Raw genomic sequence first — 27,872 nt, forward strand, 5'->3', positions numbered from 1 at the left:
AGGCATCATGTCCACCACGATATCAAATATTCCTGTTACTCACTAGACTCAGGGAAGTGTCTGCTTCCCCTTCTCCCTGGAGAAACCTTAGAGTAGGGAAGCACTGCCCATTTGCTTGCCAAAGCCCCTTTCTTTTGGTTTCAGGTTGCCCAATCAATATCATTTCTAGAGCTTGGACCTAATTAAGAAAAAGATGCAAAAGTCAGCCTATTATGGTGATAGGCTTTTCAGTCAGACTAAATATCTAGTCTGACATCCATCACATTCTCCTCCTTGATCACTCAATATCCATGGATTAAAACATCACATTAGTTGCTGATGAAGCCTCATTTTGAGGATGTCGCTTAGCTGTGTAGAAACAATGGGCTTCTCAATGCTAGACCCCAGAATTCAACAGACTGACCCACTCACTGGGCAACCCTAGGCCTGTCACTATAAAATTCACAGCAGAGAGGAACATCCCAGGATATGAGTGATCTCTGCAGCCGGGTATATTCCACAGAGGAGCACAGAAGGAGCATGCTCATTCCTTCAAAATTTAGCAGCTGGCTGTCACTCATGTCCCATGATGTGCTGTAAGTTAGTGGGCAGAGAGAGGCCGAGGGAATTAGTCGGAGAATCTCCTAGTACATGGAAACATGAAGAAGGGAGGGTCCTCCGGCCATTGCTTCCTAGTCAACTTGAATTATCCTTTAGGAGCTTCTGGAATGGCCTTTCGGTAGTGACATGTGTCATGGACTTTAAGTCAGTAGTTTCAAGAGAATAATAATTAATAGCTAAAATTTCTGAGTGCTCTCAATGTACTGACAGTGATTCAAGGACTTTGCTCTCATTTATCCTTTTTTTTCTTTTTCTCTCCCCTTCCCCCTCACTCCGTCCCAGTTGTCTGTTCTCTGTGTCTATTTTGCTGCGTGTTCTTTTGTCCGCTTCTGTTGTTGTCAGCTGCACAGGAATCTGTGTCTCTTTTTGTTACGTCATCTTGTAGTGTCAGCTCTCCGTGTGTGCAGCACCATTCTTGGACAGCCTACTCTTTCTTTCGCGCTGGGCGACTCTCCTTATGGGGCACACTCCTTGCGCGTGGGGCTCCCCTACGTGGGGGACACCCCTGCGTGGCAGGGCACTCCTTGCGCGCATCAGCACTGCGCATGGGCCAGCTCCACATGGGTCAAGGAGGCACGGGGTTTGAACCGCAGACCTCCCATGTGGTAGACGGACGCCCTAACCACTGGGCCAAGTCTGCTTCCCTCATTTATCCTTAAATCACATGGTGATGTAGGCATGTTACTATCCCTATCTTATAATGAAGAAACACCAGGTATGCCTGGATCAGTTGGAGTTTGATTTACAGAGAATATAATCCACCCTAGATGGCTTAAGCAGAAGGGAATATATCATAGAGTATCAAACAGTTTACAATCATTGGGAAGGCTGAAAAAACAATTCCATAATAAATCTTAATATTTTAACAAAAACAAAACTCTTTAAGCCACACTGCAGAGCTAGGTGGCCACAAGAGCAGCCGCCTCTTCCATGGTCAGGAAGCCACCTGTAGAATGGGGAAGCTGCTGCTATGCCCCAGGACCACACTGCTTATTAGGATCCATACCAGCCACGAGCCACACAAGCAAACGTAGCTGCCTCTCAGCACCCACAGAGCCATGGACAAGCAAGTGCTCTGCTAAAGCAGGCGAGGAAAAACCAAACATCTTCCTCACCTTGTCTGAGAGCAGAAATGGCAGCAGCGCCTCTCTTCACCTTCCAAATCTCCCATGAACGCATCAGACTGACAGAATCTATGTCACACCAGGGGTCCAACTGCAAGGAAGACAGAAATGTACCTTCTGATTTTCCAGCCTAAGTATAGCAAGGCACCCCAGAAGGAGGTTAGATGGATATTGAGTGATGATCTGATATCCATTACATTTTCCCCATGGATTACTCAATAGCCATACTCTCCTTTTCTAACAATACAACTATGACTTCAAATCATGAAAATAAACTCATATTCTTCCCAAAAGAAAAAACCCAAAATTCCCATTTATTTCTGGAATTTCTCCCCTAGCTCAGTCATAATCTTATCTTGATAACCTGACACTTCTGAAATAAATTATTATGGTAACTATTCCCAATACATTCTATATAAAATAGTAAGGGGGAGGTTGAAAGCAGTTCTTTAATCTTAATAAATATATACTTAGAAAAGAAAGGAAGAAAATATAAATTGTAACTATACTCTCTCTTTCTATAAACTCGGTTACTGCTCATGGGGGTCTTAGTTTGTATTCATAATTTCCTTCCTCTGCTACACTTTAATGTTTCCCTTTGCTCCACTTTGATCTCAACCAGCACCTCAGCTATTCAGTGCTCTTACCTGACAGGATGACTCCAACATTAATGTGAACCTTGGTAATTCTGCCTCTATTGGGTTATTATATATTCTTTCTGTGTTGGTTAGGCTAACTTGTCAATTGCCAGTTGGTAACTTGGCTAGATAATGGTGCCCAGTTGTTTGGTCAAGAAAGCACTGGCCAAATTGTACTGAGGACAATTTGTGTACTTAAATCATGAGTGCGTTGATTGCATCTATGGCTGATTACATCTACAATTAACTGAGGAGATTGTCTTCAACAATGAGAGACATCTCATCCAATCAGCTGAAGACCTTAAAAGAAGTGACTTCAGGGAAGCAGTTGTGGCTCAACTGATAGAGCGTCCGCCTACCATATGGAGGGTCCAGGGTTTGATATCCAGGGCCTCCTGACCCATGTGGTGAGCTGGCCCATGCGCAGTGCTGATGCATGCAAGAAGTGCCATGCCACGCAGGGATGTCCCCCATGTAGGGGTGCCCCATGCTCAAGGAGTACTCCCTGCAAGGAGAGCCACCCTGTGAAAAAAGTGCAGCCCACCCAGGAGTGGCACTGCACACACAGAGAGCTGATGCAGCAAGTTGACACAACAAAAAAAGCGACACTTTTTCCCAGTGCCGCATGACAAGATGCAAGAGGACACAGAGGAACACACAGCGAATAGACACAGAGAGCAGACAATGGGGGGAAAGGGGAGAGAAATAAATAAAATAAATCTTAAAAAAAAAAAAAAAGAAGTGACTTCAGCATTCAGAGAGAATTTTCATCTCAATTTCAGACAGCCAGTGTCTCCTGGGGATCTCATCAAGGACCTTCATCAGAGTTCCCAGCTTGCAGCCGGCTCTAGGGAATTTGAACTCGTGCATATCCACGGTCGCCTGAGACAATTTTATAAACTCTCATACTATTTACAGATATCTCCAGTTGGTTGTATTTCCCTAGAGAACACTTATTAATACATTTTCATTGAAATTTTTTACCATTAGAATCACCAGGTCATATTTTCCCTCTTTAGGTCCACTCTAGACCATTTAGTTCAGAATCTCTGGGCATAGGACTCAGCTATCTTTTTTTTTTTTTTTAAGATTTATTTTTTATTCTCTCCCGCCCCCACTACCGTTGTCTGTTCTCTGTGTCCATTCGCTGCGTGCTCTTCTGTGACTGCTATCCTTATCAGTGGAACCGGGGAATCTGTGTTTCTTTTTGTTGCATCATCTTGTTGTGTCAGCTCTCCGTGTGTGCGGCGCCATTCTTGGGCAGGCTGCACCTACTTTCACGCTGGGCAGCTCTCCTTACAGGGTGCACTCCTTGCGCGTGAGGCTCCCCTACGCGGGGGACACCCCTGCATGGCAGGGCATTCCTTGCGCGCATCAGCACTGCGCATGGGCCAGCTGCACACGGGTCAAGGAGGCCTGGGGTTTGAACTGCAGACCTCCCATGCGGTAGGTGGACGCCCCCATTGGGCCAAGTCTGCTTCCCAGCTATCATTATTTTAAAAAAACTTTTCTCGTGGTCTAATGTATACTCAGAAAAGTATATACATCATGCATGTATGGTTCAAAGAATTTTCACAAATTGCAACATACCATATGATCGGTATTCAAATCAACAATCAGAACATTACCACCACCCCAGAAGCACTCCACATACTTCCTACTAGTTATGAACCCTGACTGGTAAACACTAACCTGACTTTTAACAGTATATTTCAATTTTACCTGTTTTTGTATACACACACACACACATACACACACACACACTCTTCTGGGTCCAACTCTTTTTACTCAATATTGTGCTTGTAAGATTCATACATTTATATGTGTAGTTATAGCTTCTTCATTCTCATTGATGTGGAATATGCTATTGTGTGACCATACCACAATTTATTCACTCCACTGTTGTGGAAGTTTAGATAGTTTCTATCTTGGGGCTACAAATGTGCTCTTTGGAATGTTATAGAACATGTCTTTTGGTGAACCCAGGCATGTATTTCTGTTGGGTAAATGCCGAGGAATGGAATTACTAAGTCCAAGGTTGTGTGTGTATTTCGTTTTAGTAGATAATGCCAGAGAATTTTCCAAAGTGAGTGTGTGCTGATTTACAATCCTGCAAGTGGTATAAGAGAGCTACTGCAGCTTCACAGTCTCACCAACACTTGAGATTTACAATTTTTTCATTTTAGCCATTCTGGTGGGTATATAGTGGTCTTTCTTTGTGGTTTTAATTTGCAGTTCCCTAATAACAAATGAAGTTGTGTACATTCTCATATGTTTGGTCATTTGGATAACTCTTTTTTCTGAATTGTCTATTTCAATTATGGAAATCTAATCCACAGATATGGAATCCCACATAGCACAGCCTCTGACTCAGAGACCCACTCCATAGAGAATGAGATGTGGGAGTGGGCCCATGACTCCATTTCTGTTTGAATGGTATGGTCAGAAAATAACTGTAGGGCTTCCATTTTTCATTCAGCACGGTCTGAGCAGATGTCATAGAATTGTTACATTCTATTTTTCTCTTATGCTAAGTTAATTATAACTATCACTTATAGGTCTCTTTATAGTTTACAAAGCACTTTCAGTTTACGTATTTTATTTTAATCTAATGACAACCCTGTAAGGTGGTTGGTGAGGTGTTATCTTTTTTGATTGAGGAAAGTGAGAACATGGGAGTCCCAAAGGTCTCAGAGTAATGGACAAAATTAGATCCTGAACCCTAGTATTTCTGACTCAAGGCCCTCTCAATCACCTGGGGCCTTCTCTGTTTAAAAATCCATCAGCGGTTTTCCAGAACCCAAACTCTTTACTTTCAATAGCATACCAATGTCCCTCACATTCTGACTTGCCCTAGCTTTCCAGTCCCATCTTCTTTCAGCTCCAGCCTTATCAATATGGACTTCCTCCCCACCTCTCATAGATCAAATGCATCTTGCTCTTTCATGCCACTCTGTGACTCTCTCTCCAGCTGGAATGCCCTCACTGCTTTCTCAACTTGACAATACTACATATTCTTTAGGACCCATCTCAAATGTCACCTTTCCTGTAAGCCCCACCATGACTTTCCTCTGTGCTCCCATGTTTTGTATACATTGCTACAATTGCATTTACCAGACTGGAAAGCAAATTAACAGACTGAAAGTGCCAGGCAGATTAGGGTCAACATCAACTCTGCCATCAAATAGCTTTTACTGAGCATGAACCACATGAAAGAGACTGAGCTGTGTAACAGGTATACAAAGCTGACAAAGCTGTCCTCGCTCTGAAAGGTTACAATCCTAATGCAATCTAGTTGAGAATTCAGACACACAGGAAATTAAAATTTAGAGAGACAGGTACACTGCTAGACAAACATACAGGGAGTACTAGGCAAGGCACTGAATCTTCACTGGGTCAAAGAAGGCTTCCCCTGCACCGACCCCCCAAGATGGCTCCCTCACCTGTCTGCTTGTTGTTTCCATACTGTTTGCCTCACTGTTTACACTCATTGTCTTTTCCTTGTGTCTGCTCATTGTCTGCTCATTGTCGGCTTGTCTTCTTTAGGAACCCAAACCTGGGACTTCCCATGTGGGAGGCAGGCGTCCAACTGCTTGAGTCACATCCTCTTCCTGTTCATTGTGTCTACTGGCTGTCTTCTCATTGTGTCTGCTCGTCTTCTTTAGGAGGCACCAGGAACCAAACCCCAGATCCCACCCATGTGTGGGAGGTGGATGCCCAACTGCTTGAGCAACAGTCACTCCCCCGTAAAGAAGGGTTTATGAAAGACAAACAGGAATTAAATGAGGAAGGGGATAGAAAATTTCAAACAGAAATTAAATGACAAAGGAGAGTTAGAGGGAAGCGGACTTGGCCCAATGGATAGGGCGTCCATCTACCACATGGGCGGTCCGCCGTTTAAACCCCGGGCCTCCTTGACCCATGTGGAGCTGGCCCATGCTCAATGCTGATGCACGCAAGGAGCGCCGTGCCAGGCAAGGGTGTCCCCCGTGTAGGGGAGCCCCACGTGCAAGGAGTGCGCCCCATAAGGAGAGCCACCCAGTGCGAAAGTGCAGCCTACTCAAGAATGGCACCCCACACACAGAGAGCTGACATAAGATGATGCAACAAAAAGAAACACAGGTTCCCAGTGCCGCAGATAAGGATAGAAGCAGCCACAGAAGAACACACAGCGAATGGACACAGAGAGCAGACAACTGGGATGGGGGATGGGAAGGGGAGAGAAATAAATAAAAAATAAATCTTTAAAAAAAAAAGGAGAGTTAGAGAATGGCAAGTTTACTCTCTGAGCCTCGGCCTCCTCATCTACAAGTGGAAGATACACACCTGCTTCTTAGGGTTGGTGGTAGGATAACTATGATATCGTATGTAAATTACCTCATGTGCCCGACCTTGAGAAAGTGCTCAAGATATTGGGACTGTTTTTGTTATGTTGTGGTTATTTCAATGTTCCTTTCTCTCTCATTTGACCATGTGGCTTCTTCAGGGCCAGGAATAGTCTTTTCATCACTTTGTCATTAACTCCTGGCACTGTGCCTTGTATATAGTGAGTGTTTAATAAATGTTTATTGAATGAGCTCATGAATGCATGAGGGAATCTTAAGTTTCAGGATCTTGTCTTTTCTAAGACCAAGGAAAGAAGGTCTAAGAAAGGAACCAAGAAATTATAGTAGACCTAAAAAGCTCTCAAAAGTGCTAAACTTTTCAAAACATTCCCTTTTTCAATTAATAGAATGTTAGACTTTTTTCCATGGTTTATGTCTCCTGATGTATCAGAAATGACCAAATGTGCTACCTTAAAAAAAAATCCAGAGTGACAGATCCCAGATAGGTTAATTTTGATGTGAAAAGGGGGAATAATAAGTACAGGTCAAATTAAGTATAAAGCCAAATCCCTTCATTTTTTTCCATTCAACAATTATCAACACTTTAAAAGCATACTTTTAACTGTGGATTTAAAAACATATTTTTAACCGAGAAGTTGGTAACTGATAGAAGACTGGGAGACCAATGTAAGAGGAGTCCACTTCTCCGCCTCCATGGAAACTCCTGAGGAGGAGGATGGAAAATACTGCTTTAATAAATTTTATAAATACAATGTGTGTAAATAGAAGTTTCTAGGTCTTCATTGCAACCGTTCTTTTTTAGCACTAAAAGATGATGGTGAGAAAAATACACATCCATCGTCAAGGTCAGAGTCTCTTGAAACAATCCCAAGTTATTAACTGTGAGAGTTCTTAAATTGTATTTTAAGCACTTTTTAAAAAGCCTGATGAATCTTTGTCCAGTCAAGCATTCCTAGAGGAGATGCTATACTTCTAGGCTAATCTTAATGGTACTGCAGCTGTATGTGCAATCTGAATTTATGCTCCAAATGACCAAATTCAGAGTTGACTCTCCACCATTCTATTTTTTCAGTTTGTATGCAGATTCTGCCAGGTGGTCTGTAGCTTGCAATTGACAACACTTACCAGCTGTCAAATTTACACATTGTCCTAATTTAAATGCCTAATTGCTCTCAGTGCACTCAATTTACGGCTCATAAACCCCTCCCAGATGGCCCCCAAACCTCTTTACCTATGATAGATTCTAAAGTTAAATGAACCATAGAGTCCTGCGGTAGAAAAAAAAAAGAAATATCTGAATAATCTTATGCTCTTTCACTGTTTATAATTATTTGTTTAAAAAAACTAACATCTGAGTATTTTCTATAAATTAGCTTGGAGAGAAATAAAAAGTTTAGGTTCGACGATTGCCAGGCAGTCTACTAATCCCTTAACATCCTTGCTCTTTGAAGCGGGAGCACCTGCCCTCATATTTATTGTGCCCAGGATAACCAGGAGGACCAAGGCAATATTCAGTACTTTGTGGACAATGACTAAATCCTTGCAAACTGTTTCAATGTCATTGGCATCTAAGTGTAAATAATATAGGTACTGTAAGTGTCATGGTCTGCTGGGAGATTCTGCGCAGGCTGTTCTGTTGTCTACCTGCTCCCCATACTGTTTTTGAGAGTTCATCTCATTCAAGTGTTCCTTTTTGTGGATGAGAGCCCTGAGCCCCAGAAATTTCAAGTGGTTTGCCCAGCTAGTGAGTGATGGAGGGCGAACTGGAATCTCAGATCCCTGTCTCCTCAGGCAGCTCCTTGACCACATCACCACCCAGCTTTTCACACACCCAGTTTGGTGTGTAAACTACAGCAAGGAGAAAGGGCAGAATATGAGTATGCTTTTTTTTTTTTAACCTTACACAAAATATAAAAATGGATTTTTATTCAACCAACGATACACAGTTACATTCTCCTTTTAAGCCAAACCAATGTAAAAATAGAGATTTACAGCAGGATAAATTTCAGGGTACTTCCTGACTCCTTTAAAAAGGATTAACTATAGAATTCCCTTAAATATCTAGCTCCCTAGTGAATTTTAAAGTTGGTTTATGCCGGCCTCAAAAACACATCTATTATGTAAATTAAGGTCTTCATATATTCAAACCATTAGCTACTATGTATAAAGTACCTAACATTGTGCCAGGTGCTATGTGATTTTTAAAAATAATAAGTTAAATACAAACTGTGTTTCCTGTTGACAAGGGAACTTCCATCTTGGCTGGTGCACAAGACAGACAAATGAAAGAACTTGAAAACAAAATATATAATGAAGTGTTGAACTGTGTAGTTTGGAAAATTTTAGGCCATGTCTAACAAAGTAAAACAATGAAGACAATTGAAAAATTGTGTGCAATTTTGACATCTCTGTACAAATTATTTTTTAAATTTTTATTAGAGAAGTTGTAGGTTTACAGAAAACTCATGCAGAAAAAAATATATGTGTATATATATTTATATACCACATCACACACATTTTCCCCTATATTAACACTTGCATTACTGTGATACCTTCATTACAATTGATGAAACCATATTACTGCAATTACACTATTAACTATAGTCCATACTTTACATTAGGTTCACTGTTTATGTTATACGGTCCTCTGGGTTTGTTTTTTTAATTCAGGTAACAAATATACAACCTAAAATTTCTCCCTTTTAACCACATTCAAATATATTATTTGGTTGTGTTGATTACATTCACAGTGTTGTGCTAGCATCCCCACCATCTTTTATCAAAACTTTTCATTACCCAAACAGAAACTCTGTACCAATTAAGCAATACTTCCCCATTCTCAACCTCCACCTCAGCCCCTGGTAACCTGTATTCTAGTTTCTGACTTCATGAATTTCCTTTCTAATTATTTTACATCAGTGAGATCACAAATATTTCTCCATTTGTGTTTGGCTTATTTCACTCAACGTGATGCTAACAAGGTTCATCCATGTTGTTTCATGTATCAGAACTTCATGCCTTCTGTGGCTGAGTAATATTCCACTATATAGATATAACATATTTTCTTTATCCATTCATCTGTCAGAGGACACTTGGGTTGCTTCCATCTTTTGGCAATTGTGAATAATGCCACTATGGACATCAGTGGGCAAATATCTGTTCAAGTCCCTGCTTTCAATTCATTTGGGTATCTGAAGTGGGAATGCTGGGTCATATGGTAATTCTATACTTAACTTTCTGAGAAATGGCCAAAATGTTTTTCTTCGTAGCTATACTATTTTACATTAAAGTGCTCCTATTTTTCCACATCCTCTCATACACTTATTGTTTTCTTTTTTTTAGTAGTAGCTATTCTGGTTGGTGTAAAATTATAATTTATTGAGATTTTGATTTGCACTTCCCAACGACTAAAGATGTTGAATCTTTTTTAAAATTTTTATTTGAGAAGTTGTGAGTTAACAAAACAATCACACATACCATACAGAATTCCCACACGTCATCCCACCACCAACACCTTACACTGTTATGACACATTTGTTATAAATGATGAAAGAACATCATCAAAATATTTTGCTATCTATGGCCCATAGCTTATATTTGGTGTGTTTTCCCCACAAATTATCCTATTATTAACACCATATCTTAGCATTATATATTTGTTATAGTTAATGAGAGATTGTTCTCATATTTGTACTGTTAATCACAGTCCATCATTCACCACAGGGTTCACTATATTATATGGTCCCCAGCCTTGTACAATCCATCCAAAGTGTGTGCTCAGTGGCTCTCAGTTACATCACAGAATTGTGCTGTCATCAGCTCAGTCCATTTCAGAATGTCTTTATTACTCCAAAAGGAAAAATCCCATAGTTCCTTATACACCCCATTATTGACCCTTAACATTGATAGGGTACTTTCTTTGATATTGCTGTAAAAATATTACAATATTACTGTTAACTATAGTCTATACATTACATTAGTTATATTTTTCCATATCTCTCCATATTCTTAGCACCTTGTAATAGAGGAACATTCTTGTATTTGTACTACTAACCACAACCATCATCTGCCACCGCAATCACTATGTTATACAGTCCCTAGATTATTCTCTAGCTTTCTTTCAATTGACATTAACCTCCCTAAACTATCCCTTTCAGCCACAATCATATTAATAAATTAGCAGTGCTGGTTATACTCACTATACTGTATTATCACCAACTCTATCCATTTCCTCACATTTACAATCCCTGTTCTCAAAGAATTCTCCATTCATTCAGCATCAGCTCCCCCTTCTCAACTCACATTCTACCTCTTAGTAAAATATAGTTAACTCCACGAGTTTACTCATTGTATTTAGTTCATATTAGTGAGACATATAATATTTGTCTTCTTGTGTCTGGCTCATTTCACTGAATGTAATGCCCTCAAGGTTGATCCATTGTTATATACATCCCAAGTTCATTTCTTCTTACAGATGAATAGCATTCCATTGTAGGTGTATAAGTTTTGTTTAACCATTCATTGGTTGATGGACATTGGGGTTGTTTCCATCTTTTAGCAATGGTAAATAATGCTGCTATGAACATCGGTGTCAAATGTCTGTTCATGTCCTTGCTTTCAATTCTTCTGAATATGTTCCTAGTAGCAGGATTGCCAAATCATATGGCAGTTCTATATTTAGCTTCCTGGGGACCGCCGAAGTGTCTTCCACAGAGGCTGCACCATTTTACATTCCCACTAACAGTGAAGGAGTGTTCCCATTTCTTCACATTCTTTCCAGCACTTATAGTTTTCTGCCTTTTTAATACTGGCCATTCTGTAAAGTGTGAAATAACATCTCATTGTAGTTTTGATCTATATTTCCCTAATAGCTAGGGATGTTGACCATCTTTTCGTGTGCTTTCTGGCCATTTGTATTTCTTCTTTGCAAAAATGTCTGGTCAAGTCTTTTGCCCATTTTTAAATTGTATTGCTTGCACTTTTATTGTTAAGTTGCATGATCTCTTTATATAATGAGAATTTTTTTATGTGCTTGTTGGCCATTTATATATATTCTTTGGAGAAATGTCTTTTCAAGACTTTAGTCCTTTTTTAAATTAGTTTTTTTCTTGTTGAGTTAAAGGATTTCTTTATATATTCTGGATATTAAATCCTTATCAGATACATGGTTTATAAGTAGTTTCTCCCATTGTATAGATTGTACTTTTACTTTCATGATAACATTTTTTGATGCCCAAAAGTTTTTAATTTTGATGAGGTCCCATTTATCTATTTTTTCTTTTGTTGCTTATGCATTTGGGTTAAAGTCTAAGAAACCATTGCCTAACCACAGGATCCTGAAGATGCTTCACTATGGTTTCTTCTAGGAGTTTTATAGTTCTAGTTCTTATATTTTGATCTTTGATTCAATTTGAGTTAATTTTTGCATATGGTGTGAGGTAGGGGTACACCTTCATTATTTTGCATATGAATATCCAGTTTTTCTAGTGCCATTTGTGTAAAACACTATTATTTCCCCATTGAGTGGACTGGAAACACTTGTCAAAAACCAGTAGTTGAGGGAAGTGGATTTAGCCCAACAGATAGGGTGTTTGCCTACCACTTGGGAGGTCCAAGGTTGAAACCCAGGGCCTCCTGACCCATGTGATGAGCTGGCCCATGTGCAGTGCTGATGTGTGCAAGGAGTGCTGTGCCACGCAGGGGTGTCCCCCGCATAGGGGAGCCCCATTCGCAAGGAGCGCGCCCAGTAAGGAGAGCCACCCAGCATGAGAAAGTGCAGCCTGCCCAGGAATGGCGCCGCACACACGGAGAGCTGATGCAGCAAGATGTTGCAACAAAACGAGACACAGATTCTGGGTGCCGCTTACACAAGCGGACACAGAAGAACACACAGTGAATGAACACAGAGAGCAGACAACTAGACAACTGGGGGCGGGGGGTGGGACGGGGAAGGGAAGAGAAATTTAAAAAAAAAATCAATTGTCGGCATCAAGGTGTGGGCCCAGCACTTTCGTGATTCCAGGCCCCAGTAGAAAATTCCCCATCAAACCCACAGAAGAGATCAGGAAAGATCTGTGCTGGGAAGAGCCTTTAGAGTGAGGCTGTGGTGCACAGGAGTGAGGATATTGCCTCTTGTTCCTTACTCCACTGCAGCTAATCAGTAACCAAGGACCATATGACCATGGCTCAAAGGAACCTGAACCTGCAGGAAGAAAATGTTATATGTTTAAAGTGGTCGTGACACCATAATTGTTAGTGGTTAAACCTTGGGGGACACTAGCAATATGATGGTGAAATGGGGACTGAGGAGGTGTTGATTCCAAAGCATCATTCCTGGAAAATTAGAATCTCATTATACTTTCAAGAGGACTCCACACAGGTGTTGTCAAGGAATTCAAAATTTCAAAACCCTCTGAAGGAAAAGAAGATTAGAAAGGCCACTGGGATGCTCCAAGCAGGAGGAAATGAGGAGAAAGAATAAGAAACTTCAAACATAAGACAGTTCAAGACAATGAAACACTCTCAGAAGTGAGTGACCAAGAATGTGAAAAAGATTCTGACTCTGCAAGAAATGAGAGAATTCAGGCTGAAAAGAAACAGTATGTCTGTAACAAGTGTGGGAAAGCCTTTAGTCACAGTGCAAACCTTACAGTACACGAGAGAATCCACACAGGAGAGAAACCCTGTAAGTGCAGGTAGTGCGGCAAAGCCTTCAGTCATAGCTCCAATCTTGTTGATCATAAGAGAATCCACACTGGACTGAAGCCCTACAAATGCAGTGAATGTGAGAAATCTTTCAGTGGTAAGTCATACCTCATTCGACACCAGGGAATCCATAGTGGAGAGAAAATTTATGAATGTAAAGAGTGTGGGAAAGCCTTTAGTAGGAGTTCAGGTCTTATTTCACATCACAGAGTTCACACAGGGGAAAAGCCCTACACTTGTATTGATTGTGGGAAAACCTTTAGCCATAGTTCAAACCTTACTCAACACCAGAGAATGCACAGAGGAAAGAAAGTTTACAAATGTAAAGAGTGTGGGAAAACGTGGTTCTAATACAAAGATTATGGACCAGCAGAGAATTCACACTGGGGAGAAGCCTTATGAACGTGATGAGTGTGGAAAGGCTTTTATTTTGAGGAAGATGCTTAATGAACATTTGAGACTTCATTGTAGAGAGAAAGCTTACAAGCGTAATGACCGGGAAGCGGACTTGGCCCAATGGATAGGGCATCCACCTACCACATGGGAGGTCCGTGGTTCAAACCTCAGGCCTCCTTGACCCATTTGGAGCTGACCCATGCACAGCGCTGATGCACACAAGGAGTGCCCTGCCACACAGGGGTGTCCCCGGCGTAGGGGAGCCCCACATGCAAGGAGTGCACCCCATAAGGAGAGCTGCCCAGCGCGAAAGAAATTGCAGCCTGCCCAGGAATGGCGCCGCACACACGGAGCGCTAACACAACAAGACGATGCAACAAAAAGAAACACAGCTTCCTGGTGCTGCTTATAAGGATAGACGCGGTCACAGAAGAACACACAGTGAATGGGTGCAGAGAGCAGACAATGGGGGGTGGGGAATAAATAAATCTTAAAAAAAAATTAATTGGTGGGAAGTGGATGTGGCTCAAGCGATTGCGTTCCAGCCTACTACATGGGAGGTCCCGGGTTCCGTTCCCAGTCTCTCCTGGAGAAGACAAACAAGACAGTGAGCTTGCATGACGGGCAGGTGTGGTGAGCTGATGCAATAAGATGATGCAACAAGGAGACACAAAGGAAAGAAAATGAGTGACACAGCAATACAGGGAGCTGAGGTGGTTCAAGCAATTGAGCGCCTCTTTCCTATATGGGAGGTCCCAGGTTTGGTTCCTGGTGCATCCTAAAGAGAAAACAAGTAGACACAGCGAGTACAAAATGGGGGAGGAAAAAAATAAATAAAATAAATCTTTTAAAAAAGTCTTTTTGTGGAAGATGAAAGATTTATATGATCTGAAGAGAAACCAGATGTAGCTCAAGAGGTTCAGCACCTGTTTCCCATGTTTGAAGTCCTGGTTTCAGTCCCTGGTACCTCCTTAAAACAAACAAATGAAATAACCAACTTTCATCGGGGAGTAGATATAACTCAGCAGTTGAGTGCCTGCTTCTCATGTACCACATCCTGAACTCAATCTCCCTTACCTCCTAAAAAAAAAACCTATTGGCCACATATATAAGAGTTTATTTTTGAACTCTCAATTCAGTTTCATTGCTTATATATCAGTCTTTGTACCAGTACCATGCTGTTTTGATTATTGTAGCTTTGTAATAAGTTTTAAAATTGGAAAGTGTGAGCCATCCAGCTTCCTTCCTCTTTTTCAAGATGGTTTGGCTATTAACAGCCACTTAACCTTCTATATAAATCTGATGATTGGCTTTTCCATATCTGCAAAGAGGCTGTTGGAAATCCGAATGGGACTACATTGAATCTATAAATTGCTTTGGGTAGAATTGACATCTTAACAATATTTAGTCTTCCATTACATGAACTGGAATGTCCTTCTATTCACTTAGGTCCTTGATTTCTTTTAACTATGTTTTGTAGTTTTTCATGTACAAGTCTTTTACCTCTTTGTTAAATTTATTCCTAGTTTTAAATTCTTTTAGTTGCTACTTAAAATGGAATTTTTTCTTGACTTCCTCTTCATATTGTTCATTAGCAGTGTTTAGAAGCATGACTGATTTTTGCATGCTGACCTTGTTTATCACCACATTGTTGAATTTGTTTTTTAGTAATTTTGTAGATTTTTCAGCATTTTCTATATATAGAATCATATCTTATACAGATAGGGAAAGTTTTACTTCTTCATTTCCAATTTGGATGCCTTTTATCTCTTTTTCTTGCCTAATTGCTCTAGTTAGAAATTCCAGTACGAATGCTGAGCAGCAGTGATGACAGTAGCCATCCTTGCATTATTCCTGATCTGAGAGAGAAAAGCTTTCAGTCTTTCACATTGGGTATGATGTTAGCTGTGGGTTTTTCATAAATGGACTGTATCAGATTAAGGAAGTTTAATTCTATTCCTAGTTTTCTAAGTGTTTTTATCAAGAAGGGATGCTGGATTTTATCAAATGCCTTGTCTGTGTCAATTGAGATGATGGCATGGTTTTATTCTTATTCTATTAACGTATATTACATTAATCAATTTTCTTACATTGAACCACCCTTGCATACCTGCTATAATCCCACTTGATCATTGTGTATTATTCTATTAATGTGCTTTTGGATTCTTCTGTTGGTACTTTGTTGAGGTGTTTTGCATCTATATTCATAAGAGGTATTGGTCTGTAATTTTCTTCTCTTGTGGTATCGTTGTCTAACTTTCATATAGGGGTGATGCTGGCCTCATAGAATGAATTAGGAAGAATTCCCTCCTCTTCAATTTTTTGAAAAACTTTGAGCAGGACTGATGTTAATTGTTCTTGGAGTATTTGGTAAAATTCCCCTGTGAAGTAATCTGGTCCTGGGTTTTTTGTTTTTAGGATGCTTTTGATTACTGATTTAATTTCTTTACTAATTATTGTTTTGTTTGTATCTTATCTTTCTTCTTGTATCAGTGTAGGTAGTTTGCATGTTTCTAGGAATTTGTCCATTTAATCTGAATTATCCAATTTGTTGTCATGCAATTGTTCATAGTTATATCCTCTAATAAACCTTTATATTTCTGTGGGCCAGTGGTCATATCCCCTTTTATTACTGATTTTAGTTATTTGTGTCTTTTTTCTTTGTCAGTATAGCTAAATGTTTGTTGGTTTTATTGATCTTTTCAAAGACCCAACTTTTGATTTCATTGATACTCTCTATTGTTTCTTTTCCTCTATTTCATTTATCTCCCCTATAATCCTTATTTCCTTTCTTCTGCTAGCTTTGGGTTTAGCTTGTTCTTCTTTTTCTAGAATCTTCAGTTGGGAGGTTAAATTTCTAATTTTAGCTCTTTCTTCTTTTTTAATGTAAGCATTTAGAGCTAGAAAATTTCCTCACAGCACTACCTTTGCTGCAACCTGTAAGTTTTTGGTATGTTTGTTTTCATTTTCATTCACTTCATCATATTTTTTTAATTTCCCCTATGATTTCCTCTTTGGCCAATTGTTTGTTAAAAGTCTGTTGTTTAATTTCCACATATTTGTGTATTTTCCCATTCTTCCTCTGTTGTTGATTTCTAGGTTCATTCCATTGAAGTAAGAGAAGTACATTATATGATTTCAATATTTTTTAACTTTTAGAGATGTGCTTTGTGACCTAATATATGGTCTATCCTGGAAAATGATCCATGTGCACTTGAAAAGAATGTGTATTCTGCAGTTTTGTGGTGAAGTGTTCTATATATATCTGTTATGTCTAGTTGGTTTAGAGTGTCATTCAGACTTCTATTTCCATATTGAACTTCTGTCCAGAATAATTTATCCCTTCAAATATGCTAATATTTGCTTCATATATTTTGGGGCTCTGCCATTAGGTGCATTTATATTTATAATTGTTTTGTCTTCCTATTGCCCCTTTATCAATATGGAGTGACCTTCTTTGCCCCTTGTAACTGTTTTTTACTTAAACTCTATTTCATGTGATATTATATAGCTACTCCAACTCCCTTTTGGTTACTACTTACATGGGTATATTTTTCCCCATCCTTTCACTTTCAATCACTTATGTTTGTATTTAAGATGAGTCTCTTATAAACAACATATAGTTGGGTCATGCTTTTATATCCAATGTGCCAACCTCTTAATTTTGAGTGGAGAATTTAATTCATTTACACTTAAAGTAACTACTGATAATGCAGAACTTTCTTCTGCCATTTTATTTGTAACTCTTACACCTTCTTGTCCCTCAATTCTTCTATTAATTTCTACTTTCATATTATGTTATTTTTGATTTTACCATTTTGAGTATCTTCTCATTTCTCTTTGTATATATTTTTCATATATTTTCTTTGTGTTACCATGGGGCTTAAATTTAACATCATATATCTATAATGATTGCATTTGATTTGTACCAATTTAACTTCAGTAACAGGGAAGCAGATTTGGCTCAATGGATAGAGCGTCCACCTACCATATGGGAGGTCCAGGGTTCAAACCCAGAGTCTCCTGATCTGTGTGGAGCTGGCCCACATGTAGTGCTGATGTGCACAAGGAGTGCTGTGCCACGCAGGGTGTCCCCCACTTAGAGGAGCCCCATGTGCAAGGAGTGCACCCCCTAAGGAGAGCCACCCCATGCAAAAAAAGCACAGCCTGCCCAGGAGTAGCACTGCACACAAAGAGAACCAATGCAGCAAGATGACACAACAAAAAGAGACACAGATTCCCGGTGCCACTGACCAAGAATGCAAGTGGACACAGAGGAACACACAGCAAACTGAGAGCAGACAATGGGGTGGGGGGTAGAAATAAATAAAAAAGAAATCTTTAAAAAAAAACTTTAATAACAAACACATCCACTGCTCCTGTATCCCTCCATTCCCTGACATTTTTGTTGTACTTGTTACAAATGTATGTACAAAACCATAGATTTGTCATTACTTTTCATGCATTTCTATTTTAGAATCTTTAAGAAGTAGCGTTGTACACTAAAAAATATAATAAAATACTATGAGCACTTATAATTACCAATGTGTTTACTTTTAAAAGAAGGCTTTGTTTCTTTATGCCATTTCAATCCACTGTTGTGTTCTTTCCTTTCAGTCTGAAGAACCACCCTTAGCATTGCTTGTAGAACAGATCTAGTAGTGGCAAACTCCTTCAGTTTTTGTTTATCTAGGATCATCTTAATCTCTCCCCCATTTTTGATAGGCAATCTCATCAATATAAAATTCTTTGTTGGCATTTGTTTTCTTTCAGCACTTTAAATATTTGTCCCACTGCCTTTTTGTTTTCCATGGTTTCTGATGAGAAATCATCACTTAATCTTATTGGGACTCCTTTGTACACGACATGATGCTTTTCTCTTGTAGCTTTCAGAACTCTCTCCTTGTTCTTGGCATTTGACAGTTTGACAGCTTGTATATGGACATGGTTCTTTTCAATTATATCCTCTTCAGGGTTCATTGGTCTTTCTGAATATCCATATTCATGTGTTTTGTTATTTGGGAAGTTTTCTGACATTAGTTCTTTGAATATTTCTTCTGCCCCTTTCTGTCTACTCCTTCTGAGAGTCCCATAATGCCTATATTTGTTACGTTTGATGATGTCCTACAGGTCTTTTAGACTCTGTTAACTTTTTAAAAATCCTTTTTTCTTTTTGCTTCTCAGCCTGACTAATTTCAATTGTTGAGGATCTCACATTGTTCATTTGTTGTTTGCCTGATATCCTTTGATTTTTTTCTCTCTGTTTTCCTTTATCTTCATGAGCATATTGAGGAACATTTTTTAAAAAGTCTTTGGACATACTGGACAAAGTATCTGAGCTTCTTTTTTGATGTTTTCTGGATTTTTTATCTTGTTCTTTTGTATGGGTCATCATTCCTTTTCTTTGTCTTGTTATCTTTTGTTGCACATTATACATTTTAATATTTTAAAGTGTTAACTCTGGGATTTAGTCCCTGAGCTGTCTGTTACTAAGTTTGTACCCAGCTAGTGATATGATAAGCATTTTATTGAGTGCCAAGAGCTAACAAAAACAAACCAACCAATTCAAAAAACACCTGTCACAGTCTTTGCAAACTGGAACAGTTTGGCTGGTGCCCTCCTTCAGAGTTTAGCCCTCCTATTAAGAAGATTACCCTGAGTCCAATGGAAGTGCAAGGTCCTCTCCATCTTTTCTGCGTCTCTATTTTGTCCTGGGCTTGTGCTTACTTGTGGCCTTAGGAATTCCCCCATTTCCAGGAATCCAGAAGCCCCTTCAACTTGATATGAAATAGACTTTCTTCCCATCCTGGGTGCTCTATTGTGTGACTTAAAGCAGGTAATCCTTTGGCCCAGGTCACTTTGACTTAATTCTTACTTAAACTGTTTGTACTTTCTGCAAGCTACTTCTGTCTTCAGCACCAGTTCTGGGAGTATGAGCCAGAGACTAGTGTCCTGGTTCAGTCTTTCAGGTTGCCACCCAATAGACTGATAGATTGGCTGTAGTATGCACATAGAGGTAACTCAGCTCCCTCTGGAATAGGACAAGGAACCCAAATTAGGAACACAGGCTGGCTCCACACTGCACCAGGGGGAGGGAGGCCCATTGGGAGAGAGGCCAGCAAAAGTGCCACAAACTTCTTCTACTATATATTTTTAAAAGATTTATTTATTTATTTCTCTCCCCACCCCCACCCCCACTGTCTGCTGTGTCCATTTGCTGTGTATTCTTTTGTGTCTGCTTGTATTCTCATTAAGTGGCTCCAGGAACCGATCCTGGGGGTTCCCGGAGTGGAAGAGAGACAATCATTCTCTTGCACCACCTCAGCTTCCTGTTCTACTACAACTCTTATTGTCTCTCCTCTGTGCCTCTTGTTGCATCATCTTGCTGCACCATTTCTCCGCATCAGCTGGCACTTGGCGTGGGCCAGCTCGCAGTGCGGGCCAGCTCGCCTTCACCAGGAGGCCCTGGGCATCAAACTCTGGACCTCCCTTATGGTAAATGGTAGCCAAATTGCTTGAGCCACATCCATTTCCCTCCTACTATTTTTTTAAACTGCGTTTTCTTGATTTCGCCCTTACTCAATTACTGCAACCTTTTAACTGTTTTCCAGAGCACTGAGGAAGATGGCTCTGTCATTTTGTTGTTCAAGATTCTGTGGGGGAAGAGCACCCTGGAGCATATTACACTGCCACTTTGGTTGACCAGAAGATTATATTAATTTTATGTTTGTGATATTCTGTTTATTCATGGGATAGCAAATGGAAACAGAGGTTAAAAGTGCAGATGAGAAGCCATCACCTTTCCCACCCCTTTTAAAAGCAGGTTTGTAGGGAGTTTGACGCCCCCTAGTGGCCAGTTATAGAAGTATTGTCTGTCTGTTGCTTCAACAGTTCTGCACCAACTTTTGCTGCCAAAAACAGTGGAGATAGATACGGACTATACTTAGTAGTAATGTTTTTATGATGCATTGTTATCATTGTAACAAATATTCCACAACAATGCAAGGTATTGGTGGTGGGGTGATGAATAGGAGTCCTATACGCTTTGCATGCATGTCTTGTAAGTTCACAACTTTTACACATTTGTTATGTTCATGTATGCATGATGTACTTCAATAAAATTTAAACGGGAGGGAGCAGGTATAGTTCAGTGGTTGAGTGCCCATTTCCCATGTACAAGGTCCTGGGTTGAATCCCGGTACCACCTAAAATAAATTTAAATTAAATTAAAATTTAAAGGGAAAAAAAAAACAGTGGAGAAAGACTTTAAAGCTACTTTTAAAAGTTTTCTTTGAATAAAAAGCAGCATACTGTAGTGGTTAAGCACATAGATTCTGGAGCTAGACAGCCTCATTCCAAACACCACCTCTGCCACTTACTCGGTCTTTGAGCCTGGGAAAATATCACTTGACTATTCCATATCTCAGTTCCTGATCTATAAAATGAGAATAATTGTACTCCCTTCATGACATTGTTAGGAGGATTAACTGAGCTTATATTTGTAAAAGCACTTAGAACAGTGACTATCACATAGTAAGTAATTTATACAAGTTTGTTTAATAAATTAGAAAAAAATCACAGGAAAAGTCATGTGTGACAGTTTAAAACTTTTGGGAATCCCAGGAAAGATCACCTTCTTATAGTTGATCCATTCCTGTGGGTATGGGGCCTTTGATTGTATTGAATTCAGTTGGGGGCCTTTGATTGCACTACCTCAGAGGTGTGACCCAGGGTGGCAGTCCTTTATAAACGGGAGAAACATGCAGAGAAACACAGAGAGAAAGATAGCCAAGATTTTGACCATGCCTTGTGTGGGAGAGGACTCCAGGATCACTACGGAAAGACGGAGAAACCCAAGAGGTTGGAGGCTGGAATCAGTGGAACAGCCCAAAGCTAAAGAGACAGGCCCTGAAAGTGATGAGCCCTATGCCTGATTGAGCACAAGCTGAGCTTGGGGAGAAAGCAAGCCTGGAGAAGCATGCAGAGATGGGTCACCATCTTGCCTCGCCATGTGGCCGGAGTCCAGGATTGCCAGGAGCCAAGCTTTAGTGAGACAGAATCTCTGGTGATGCCTTGATTTGGTCATTTTCACAACCCTGCAACTGTCAGCTTTTACCCCAGTAAGTTCCCTTTGTGAAAGCCAACCCATTTCTGTTATCAGCTTCAGCAAACTAAAACATCATGTTTATGTTTAGATTATACTGATTATAGTTTATATTTGCTAACTTGGGAAAATTATTTAATTTCTCTGGGCCCTAGGTTCTTTAATAATAAAGGCAATGTTTCTTAATAGACTTTATTTTTTTATAACAGTTTTAAATTTATAGAAAAAAATGAGAAGATAGTACAAAGAGTCCCCAGTTTCCTCTATTATTACCATCTTATTTTAGTATGGTACATATGTTACAATGAATGAAACAGTACTAATACATTATTATTAACTAAAGCCCATAGTTTATTCACATTTCCTTGTTTTTTTGGCCTAATATCCTTTTGCACTTCTAGGATCCTATTCAGGATACCACATTATATTTAGTTGTAATGTCTCCTGTTTTAGTTTCCTCATTTCTAAAGCAAATATCATACAATGGGTTGACTTAAATAATGGGAATTTATTGGCTCACTATTTTGGGGCTCGGCGAAGTTCAAACCAAGGTCATCATCAAGCTGGTGCTTTCTTCTGAAACACTGGCATTCTGGGGCTAGCTGCTAATGATCCTTGGTTCTTGGCCCCTCTGTCACAAAGCAATGCATATGGCGGCCTCTTCCGGCCTCTCCCTTCTCTTCTGGGTCCCATTGACCTTCAGCTTCTTGCTTCCCATGGCTTTCTTTCTGTCTGAATTTCATTCTGCTTATAAAGGACTCCAGTAATAGGAATAAAACCCATCCTGATTAAGCTGGGCCACACTTTTACTGAAGTAACCTCATTAAAACATCCTACCCACAAGAATGGCTTAAGTTAAGAACATGTTTTTCTAGGGTACAAGACTCCAAACCACATACCTTAGGCTTCTCTTGACTATAACAGTTGTTCAGACTTGACTTGTTTTTGATGACCTTGGCAGTTTTCAGGAGTACTGGGCAGGTATTTTTGTAGAATGTCCCTCAAATTGGAATTTGTCTGATGTTTTTCTCATGATCAGACTGGGGCTTAGGGGAGGAAGACCATAGAAGTAAAGTGCCATTTTCATCACATCACATCAAAAGTATGGACTAGCAATGTGACTTAAAACCTATATGGCTTATAACCAATATGACTGAGGCAGTGTTTGCCAGGTTTCTCTATTGTAAGGTTTCTCTTTTTCCTCAACCTTAGCAGACATCACATTTTGGTGGTAAATCACTGTGCACAGGCCATATGTATGGAGTTGGGAGTTATGCTCCCTCTTCTTGAAGGCAGTGTATCTACAAAAATTATTTGTAATTCTTATGAATGGAAGATTTGTCTCTTCTCCCTCATTTCTTAATTTATTCAATCATTTATCTATATCAGTATGGACTCACAGATATATATTTTATAATTTGGATTATAATCCAATATTACTTTTTAATTTTTATTTTATTTCTCAAATTGTTCCACCATTAGCCATTAAGATCTCTTTCAATTGGCCTATGCCCCTTCAGCATACCCCCATCAATATTGGTTGTATTTTTTTTTTGAGTTTTTCTTTATTTTCAGGTACTGTAAGATGCCTTAGGCTTACCTTGTACGTTTCTGCCCCAGTCCTAAAATCAGTCATCTCTCCAGGAAGCCCTGGTTCTTTTTATTGGAGAATGGTATTAGAAACCAAGATCTTGGTACTTAGTATGCTCATTGCTACAGGGTTTCTTTTAGGCCTTTTCAAAGAAATACATGTATGTATAATAATCCATGTATGTATACATATTTCTCTATGTATATATAAATTAAGCTAAACATCAGTTCATATGGATGTCTCCAACTCTAATCCATTACCACATGGATCATCCTAATTTTCTTCACTTGCTTATCTGTGAATTCCCACTCTAACAATAATTAACATTGCTCCCACCATCCATTTATTTAATTATTCAATTCCAGTATACACATGTAGCAGTATCAAAATTACTAACCCAAGCTGGTCAGGAAATCAACTTTATCAGCTAGAGTACAATGCTTATGTACAATTCCTTTTGCCTTTAGTGTTTTGTTTTTGTTTGTTTTTTTTTTTAGGTACTGGGACCAGGGATTGAACCCAGGACTTTGTATGTGGGAAGTTGGCACTTAATAACTGAGTCACATTCCCTCGAGTTGTTTTTTCATTTGTTTCCTTGTTGTTTATTTTTTGTTTTGTTTTGTTTGTAGGAGGCACCAGAGAACGAACCTGGGACCTCCCGCGTGGGAGGCAGGGGCTCGACGGCTTGAGCCACATCTGCTCCCTCTGCCTTTAGTCTTACAGACTCCATTCATTTCCAAAGTTACTTAAGTCAGCACCTTTTCTCCTCACCCCCTTCAGTGAAGTTGTTTCATATATTCTTTCCTGGGCTCCTCCAACCTCCTGTATAATTATATTTTAAAACACACACGTTAAGGTTCATTTATTGTGCTGTCAAGTTCTATGGGTTTTGAAAATGCATAATGTCATGTGTCCACCATTATAGGATCATACAGAATAGTTTCACCTCCCTAAATGTCCCCTGTGTTTCACCTCTTCATCCTTCTCTCCTTCACCCCAAACCCTGGCAATCACTGATGTTTTTACTGTCTGTATAATTTTTGCCTTTTCCAGAATGTCATATAACTGGAATCCTATAGTGTGTAGCATTTCAACTTGATTCTTTAACTAGGTAACATGCATTGAAATTCCTCCATGTATTTTCATGGCTTGATACGTCATTTCTATTTTCAGTCCTGAATAATATTCCATTGTATGGATATACCACAGTTAATGTTTCAGGTAATGTTTTTTGTTTTTGTTTTTTAGTTAAGCCAGCAAAAAGAATTTATGGGAAATGGAGGGAAAGAACAGAAATTGCTGAGAAACGGGGAGAAGGATGGATATATGAACTGAGATTTGAAGCAGGCTCCTCTAGGCAGAGAGAGTGGGCTTTGGCTTGTGCGGTCACCCTTTGAGTTATTAATTATTCCTTCCCCTTGCTAATGCTAAGGGGAGGGTCCCAAGTTGTTATTAGTTACTCCACAATGGTGCTCAGGCAATGTTTTAATCATTAAAAATACAAACATAAAGAAGAAATCATCCTTAACCTTTGAAGAATTCACAGTCAGTGGAGCTGGCACCACGTAAATAAATTCCAGCATGATAAAAAGATGTAAGCAAAATGCTGTGGGCACCCAAAGGAGAGAATGGATAACTAGGTGGAAATGTGATGAGGTGTAGATACAAAGAAAAGCTGGCATTTATCCTGGACCTTGAAGAAAAAGTACACATTTGGGGGTGGGGTGGGAAGGAAGGAAGAAAGTGACAGGAAAAGAAAGCTTCTGCGATGGTTTGATGCTGGATGGACCCCAGAAAACCATGTCCTTAGAGCTAATCCATTCCTATGGGTGTGGCCCTATTGTAGGTGGGATCTTTCGATTACATCGCTTCAGCTTAGAGCCTTTTGATAGATGACTCCAATAGGGCATGGCCCAGGTTGTGTCTTAATCCTCTTTCTGGAGTCTGTTATAAACAGGATGAATACGGAGAGAGACACAAGTAAGAGCTACCAAGACAGAGAGGAATCCCCAGAAACTGAAAGAGAAAGTCCTAGAAGCCAGCAGCTGAAATCAACGGGGCATGGGAGCACGCAGAGAAACCCACAGAAGCTGAGGGAGGAAGCCATGGAGATGAGACCCGGAGGAAAAAGGAGAGGCCACCATGTGTCTTCCCATTTGACAGAGGAGTCCAGGATCGCCGGCAGCCAGTCTTTGGGGAGAGAACACTGCCTAATGCCTTGACTCGGGCATTTTTCTCAGTCTTAGAATTGAAAACTTTTAATTTAATAAATCCCCACTGTAAAAGCCAACCCATTTCTGGTATATTACCTTCAGCAGCTTGCAGACGAAAACACCTGCCAACAAGCTATTGCAAGAAGGTGAGAGAGACTACCCCAGATCCCAGATAACAAGTCCATTTTTCTAATTTGCATACATGACCTCAAAGTTGACCCAGGAAAATGGCCCAGAAAAAGTTGGAATTGTAGGCCAGGAAGAAGGAGCTTTGTGAAGTCCCTTCACTCTGATAATAACTGTAATAGTTCTCACTTGCTAGTCAAGTGTGTGGGGGTAACTGAAAAGACACTGTCTTTAAAGTATGCCCTTTGGTCCTCCTCTCTGCTGGTCCTCTCTCCAGATCCTGGAACTTTAGAAAAGCTATTGCATCACCAATTGCAACATTCCATGGGAGAGGCCACCTCCTCTGTCATATCCAAGGACTGAACTTTGAGATTGCATCATTTCCTTCTCTACCTCTAAGACACTGTATTTTACTTTTAAGTACCAAAGAGAGGTGAACTTTCTCTTGACTCTGCCATGCTCAAGTTTCCTTGAGAAAGTAAAAGCAAATCTGTTGATCATCATTTAAGCTGCCTGCTTCCTAGTCTGAGAGTTTAAAACTAAACTTTTCTCCCTAACGTTGACTCTATAAATGTGGCAAGCCATGGGATCAGGCCAACACTCCACAGAGGCCATCAGAACAGCCTTATAACAGAATAGAGTTCTCTAGGGGAAGAGCTATAAAAATGTAGCAACTGGAAGAGTAAGCTCTGCTTCAGTTCCAACTCCTTTGGACTTTTGGCAATGGAAGACGACATGTCAATTTGTACCATAAAAGTAAATGACCAGTTTGGGATTATCTTTGAAGAAGGCTTGACAACCCTATTGATACTATAGATCTTTTTTTTTAATATTCAGCCAATACATTTCACCAGGGAATGTGACACATCTCATACTAAAAATAAAGAAACAGTCAATTTGACACCCACTACTAAATGATAAAAATGGAACTTACCAAGTGACTCATAATTATTATTTCCAACAATTTAAATGCTGGTAACTGAGTTTCCTGCATTCACTTCCAAGATGCAAACTCTTCTGAAAATTAAGCTCAAGTTTGTGGTAGAATAAAATTTCGAGATATGAGGAATTATAGACAGTTGGATTTGCACAAATATAAACATATGTCCTTATCCTCATCTGATTAGTTAGTATTTAGCTATGGTCCTTATCATTTCATTATTATTGTAAACATCTTTCTCATTAGGCAAAAAGTTATTTTGGTTAACTAGAGGTAGTTGTGTATACAACCAATTCTGCTACTAGATGGAAACATCCTGAGGGTAGGCATTGTGTCTCATTTCAAATGTTTCCCTTTTCCCACCCCCAGCTTTCAAATGGGTTACATGGTAACTCAGAATAAATACCCCATTTCTTTAACCCGCCTTGAGATAGGTGTGACTGGGTAACTTTGTTCAGACAAATGAGATGTAAGCCTAAGTGTTATGTAGCAGTATCCAGGAACCTTGCTTAATTTATCTTTCTTCTCCTTTCCTTCCTTCTTTAGGCTGGCTGGACTGTGAATCTGACAGCTGGAGCTGAGCAGCTATTTTGGACCATGAGTGATTTTGAATGAGAGACCTGGTAAAGCAAATTCATGGACATAAATCACCACACCAGAGTTGGACTTTTTGAATATACGTTATTTTTCTTGGCCCACAGATTGACGGGCAGAAACAGGACAACCGTGAGGTTATTCCAAGGCCAGAAGGAAATGACATCAAGGAGCTCAACCAACCAGGAGACCAGCAGTAATATAGGAAAATAAGGCAGAGACAGAGTCAAAGCTAAGACTCAAAGAAAGAAGACACATCTCAGTCTGGGGAGACTAGAGATGAGAGGAAGTTGAGAATATCCACCGCTGGCCCCGAGGATAAGGAACAAATAGCTCAGGGTGTAGGTCAGGGGATGATTTTGCCCCTCAGCAGATATTTGGCAATGCTAGGATGCAGTTTTGGTTATCACATCTGGTTGGGGTAAGGGATGGTGCTATGGGCATCTGATGAGTTGAGGTTTCAGGGAGGCCGTTAAAAATCCTACCACACATAGG

General features: G+C 39.8%; 1 pseudogene; it reads left to right on the forward strand.

Annotated features, from left to right (window-relative positions):
- Positions 1-468: 468 nt before the first annotated feature.
- On the forward strand, positions 469-27,577 carry LOC139439623 (zinc finger protein 660-like; annotated as a pseudogene).
- The last annotated feature ends 295 nt before the right edge of the window (positions 27,578-27,872 follow it).

Source organism: Dasypus novemcinctus, chromosome 9 (genome assembly GCF_030445035.2).
Source record: "Dasypus novemcinctus isolate mDasNov1 chromosome 9, mDasNov1.1.hap2, whole genome shotgun sequence".
Taxonomy (NCBI): domain Eukaryota; kingdom Metazoa; phylum Chordata; class Mammalia; order Cingulata; family Dasypodidae; genus Dasypus; species Dasypus novemcinctus.